Raw genomic sequence first — 5,765 nt, 5'->3', positions numbered from 1 at the left:
TACTTTTACTAAACTAAAAAATTTATTAGGCTTTAAGTTTAACTGGAACATGTTTCTTTTGTAGGATACCTAAGACACTACTTTCTGAACTCTCGGAACTCTCTGAAATCTCGCTCCAGTGGTATCACAAGACAGTAGTTGACCCAGAGTTGACTGCATGTGTCTGGCCTTCACTCAAACAGCTCCACTGCTATTCGTTCATTCAGCACATCTTAAATGGCAGTGTAAAATTTCCACCCACCCGGTTTTTACCAGTCAGTTCTTTCTGCATTTCTTGCTTTCTTTCTTTTGGCTTATCTCTTTGTGTTGTTGTCATTTTCCATTTAGTGTCTGATGATTAAACAGAAAAAAACTACAGATATCTGTCAGTCTGTTTTCTGGTGTCATCTGTGGATGAGATATTAAAGAAAAGAGCAGTATACCTTAGTAGAGTAACAACAATTGTTGAAACATCCATAGAACAATCCCATTTCATTACGAAAGGCGATCTTCTATTTTTAACAGCATCCTGATTCAGATCAGTTGATCGCTTTTATCCCAGTTCCATGTCATCACAGACATTGTGTTTCATGTGTGGCTTCAGTTGTGTGGTGAGCCTAAATTTGCAATGTGAAGTGACTGGGTTCTTGTGATTTTTTGACTGATTTTCTCCATTTTAATCTTGTAAATTCTACATTTTAAATCTTGGAATACTGCCCCCCCATCTCCATCGCTGTATCTTTTCCCTTTTGCTAGAATGGCCCTAGTGTACTCAGTAGACACTTCCTTAGGTACACCTTGATGCTGGTGGTTTGGACTCCTTTGGCCCTCAGAACTTTTTTCCCCTTCTTTTTTTAAACAAGATTTTGGAAACATTCCTCAGAGTTTTTGTCCATATTGGCACAATAACATTGTGTAAACTGCATATCCATAGTGTGAATTTTCTCACTGTCATGTTTAAGGAACCAGGTTGAGATGATCTGAGCTTTGCAACACAGCACATTAACCTGTTGCAATCAGCTATCAGACATGTGGTCATAAAGGCACGGACATAGCCACAATAATCAGGTAGGGTGTGGATTTAAAGATTACCATTTGGTACCAAGAAACCCAAGACAATCCAACAATATTACACCATCACCAAAACTTGAACCGTTGCTACAGGTAGGATAAAACTATTTTTTCATGCTGTTTGTGCCCGATTGTGACCGCGCCATCTGAACTTCAAAACTGAAATTACACTCATCAGACCTGGCAAGGTTTTTCCAATTTTGGTGATTGCATGCAAATTGTTGCCTTATGATCTTCTGCTGCTGTAGTTCATCTATCTCAAAGTTTGATATATTGTGCATCCAGAGATGCTCTTCTGCAGAGACAGTTTTCCTCTGACCTCTAGCATTAACATTCGCTCACAATCCTAATCCTAATGCTGCTAACTGCTAAGCTAGCATTTGTATTTGTAACTAAAATCAAAGTTATTGATACAAAGCTGTGAGTTTTCTAAAAATTAACTCTTAAAAAACTGTCAAAAAGACAGACTAGACTTGCAGGAAGTCAAAGAGGCACCTGATTTATTAACTATGAGAGACAGAAAATAGAAAGAGAGAGCATGATGCCTACAATGACCTGAGAAAGACTGAGGCAATAAAAAAGAATAAGTATACAAGAGGGAGAAAAGTACAGTCAATCAGACAAACCTGACTGCTAGTCATTTCTATGAACGTAGAGCAACATTTATATTTAAACTTTATCAATATCTGTTCCTGTCCAGTCTTCTTGTTGTGTTTACGCCTTTCTTCCCTCATACCTGGTTATCTTCCTGCGTGTATGGCTACAGAGTTCAGTACAAGCAGGTTACACAAGAATTTACTAGTTGGATGTTTTAGTGTTGTGAGCATCTTCAACTTTCAGGGACACCGGGGACCTTGAATCTGTTATATGGTGATGAGATATTTCCCCAGCGATTTTGCAAAACGCTCATAAAAAGCCAATAAAAAATAGACACAGAAGCACTTACTAGCCATCAGCTGGACTGTAAAAGTTAGAACCAGGTGTCCCAGACATGCACTATTCAACAGGGACCAAATAAAAACCCTACAATATCTGTGACACTTACCATGTAGATACAGTACCTCAGGACAAGAATAAAATTCCTGTAATATTCTCGTGATATGGAAACTAATAGCTTGCGTATGGTGGTCAATAATATCCTGAGAAGGAGTATGTTGTAGTTTATGATATTTTTATCTCCTGTGGTGTCAGTATAGTAGTCGCGCAATATTCCTTGAGGGAGTAATGTGCCTGTGGTAATCAATAGTGAGTTTACTATCACCTGATTGTACTGACAGCGTACAGTGGGGATCTCGGTCTGGATGCAGGGGGAGTTGCAGAAACAGAAAAATCCTACGACAAGGATCAAATCTGACACAGGATGTCATCTTCTAGAGTTTCTCCTTTTGTCTCGCAGCACCGGACTGCTTCTATGCGCTCACTGGAAACTCTCACGGGCTCTTACTCATCCTCTGCAGAAACATGCGGCACACACTTTAAAGCTCTTCTTTCTCACAAACCTACACCCAAATGAGGGGGAACTATCATGGGGATATTAATGGAGACAGAGACACAGATGGAGTCAACTGAGCTTTTAATAGAGCATCTCCTCCTTCTCTGTAGGGATAAATAATACAGCAGTCAGCAAATTTAGACCTAATAGATGATATTGACCTTTGAAAGGGGAAAATAGTGTGAGTAACAGGACAGCACAAGTGGAAATGGAGAGAGAGAAAGATGTGGGTATGGAGCGCTGGGAGAGTAGCGATGGAGAGGAATACACACGAGTGTCAATAGAAGCAGGGCACTCAGACAAAGCATCTTGATCAGAGTGCGACAAAGCGGTGATCAATCACAAAGATGACGACGTAGCAGAGCGGGCTGCAGCGCTGGAGAGGCCCTGACCTCAGCTGCACTGCAGATAGAGCAGAGAGGCTGGATGGGCAGCAAGAGCCCTCAGAGGATCTCTTTCGTTGCTTTTATCTCTCTCTCTTTGTCTCATCCTTTTCTCCCTGTCCCTGCCTCATGGCTGCAGCGGGTCTTCTTCTCTCTCTCCTTATCTCCTTCTTTCCGTTTTGATTACTCTCTGCTGCTTCATTTTTCTACCCCCTCCCACCATTCCTTTCTTCCTATATTTCTGTCTGGTACCCACCATCTGTCATCCGTTGTCTTCCTCCGTCACCCCCACCCTTCTCCCCCACTCATTTTCACTCTCTCAATCCAATTCAGGGAGCTTTATTGGCATCATAAGATGAATTTTACTGTCTCTGCCTCTCTTTCTGGAACATTTGTCTTCCTATTACTAATTCTCTATTCTTTTAATGCTGCTCCACAAAACTCTGCTGCGCCCTGCACAAGCTGCACAAGCCATGGTCAAGTGAGTCTACAACACTGAGTCCAGTATGCTCCATCACATCAATATCAAAGCCAAGGACCTGCGTTGTTTATTATACTGCTCGTGAATCAAGCAGGGTGAAACTGAACGTTACTCATCCCAGTACAGTGGAGGCATGTAAAGAAACAGTTATTCTAATAAAATGGCTTAAAAGTACTTTACAGTCTGAGGTAGCCTTGGAGTGACTTTTATGTTAGCAGTGACACCGTGTGGAAAAATCCTGTAAGAGCTTTACTTCACTGATGCAAAGCTCAGCATATCAGACTACAGCTGATATGCATTTTGTCCTGCAAACCTATATCTTTAAATACAACCAAAGCATATAATTAACCACATGAAATCTGTTTAAAACAAAAACATATGCATGCTTTCATTTAATTTTGTAGAAACTTCACGGCAGGGAGAGCTCCTCGACATATGGTTTAGTCCTGTATAAATTATGTTTTCAGAGTGGAGGCGAGTGAAGTGGCCTCAATTTTATTTGCATGCCTGCATTGAATTAAATGCATAAAAAATACCCCAAAGATCACCAGTGGTTCCCCAACGTGCCTCAGTGGGATACCATCACATAAAGGAATAATAAAACTAACTATAATGTAAAATTTTCACTTGCTCCACATCATTTATATTTTGCTCAGATGTCTGCGGAAAGCTGCAGCAGCTGTAACATCACAGATTCTCTCAGATGTTGTGACTTGAGGCATGTCCATATCAAATGAGGGTCAGATACTAGTCATCCTATGTGGAACTCCTTTAGTTGGAAGCATAACTTCTAAACTTTCTTGTACTGTTTCAAGACAAAAAAAAAAAAAAGTCATAGGGACTTCTTTCTGTATCCAGGAAGTGACGGTGAGGACTTAATGGGGTCGAAACAAGCCGAGGGAGGTCGTCCGATTTTACAGAGGAAAAAAAAGAAAAAAAAGGGGAGAAAAAAAAGTTGGGTGGAAGCGGAGAGATGTGTACAGTTAGACACAAACAGGTAAAGTGCACAGGAAGCAGAATGATATAGCTTTCAAAATAAGAGTAGACCAAGAACAATCTTCTTGAAATGTCAACATGCAACTATTGTTAGAAGATTTGCTCATGACCGAGAACTCAATAGAGCTTTTAGTTCCTAATGACCACAGCCACACACACTATGCGTTACTTTCTCATATTTGTTTGGCATCCGTTTGTGATCATTTTGTGTCACCGAGTGTGTCTTTGTACTCATTTGGTACCATTGGGTGATCATCATGCAGTTTTCTGTGGTTGCTTACAATCAGTTTATGGTGATTTTGTGTCTCTCTATAATTGTTTTGCATCTTTGAGTTAATTTAGTGCATCTTTACAGTCATTACGTGTCACTTGTGATCATTTTTATGTTTCTTAGGTAGGAATACACTAAACGATTAGATCACAATCAGTGGCAACAAGCCAATCTAAGGGGGCAATCTATTCAATTTTGCGTGTTTGCTGAACCATGCCACCAGCACTGTAGCATGGAGAAAGGTAGCTGCCAAAGGTCTTTTTAGTCCTATGGCAAACTGAGGGGATGCTGTAAACTCTTTATTATTTCACTCCTCTTGTCTTATCTGTTCCACTCTGTGTCTGAGGAGGAACAAGGGCAAATCAGCATCACCATAAAAGTCAGCAAAGCACAGCAAAGACTTTTACACTGCGCTGAAATGAGACTATAGTGCAAATGTATGAGCTGACTTTTACATTTCATTCATCTTTGTGTTTGAATTTTTAAACACAGATCTACTAAATTTTAATTCCTGGTTGTAGTGTGTGAATGTGTGTGTGAATGGGTGGATGACTGGATATGTAAAGCGCTTTGGGGTCCTTAGGGACTAGTAAAGCGCTATATAAATACAGGCCATTTACCATATTTACAAAGTTAGGAAAGCAATTTGAAAGTCGAGCTTGATGTTCCTTTATATATATATATATATATATATATATATATATATATAAAAAGACGTATTTTCAACATTTACCTCAACGTAAGGAATATAGTTATCTATAGTATAGTTTTCTAATTTTACACTCATTTTGTATGGGTACTTGGTATCCGCAGATACTAGATTTTAAAAGTATCTATATTTTAATGCAGAAATTAGAATCACCTTACACTTTCTACACAAGGAATTGTTTTCTTTGCTCTCAATGCACTTAACAGAATAGACGGACAATAAGAAGAACACAGTGCAGACATGAAGACAGTATATTTCCAGATTTATATGTGTAGAGCTGCATATTTATAAAAATGAATAATGAGTGGATGGCTGGATACTAGTCTTTTATTTAACTATAATCTGCTTTATTTTGAAAGTCTAGGCCGGAACGCCGGCGCCTC

This window comes from Haplochromis burtoni, unplaced genomic scaffold (genome assembly GCF_018398535.1).
Source record: "Haplochromis burtoni strain Fernald_Lab_line unplaced genomic scaffold, NCSU_Asbu1 Contig_188, whole genome shotgun sequence".
Taxonomy (NCBI): Eukaryota; Metazoa; Chordata; class Actinopteri; order Cichliformes; family Cichlidae; genus Haplochromis; species Haplochromis burtoni.
The sequence above is the reverse complement of the archived record's forward strand: the minus strand, read 5'-3'. Positions refer to the sequence as shown.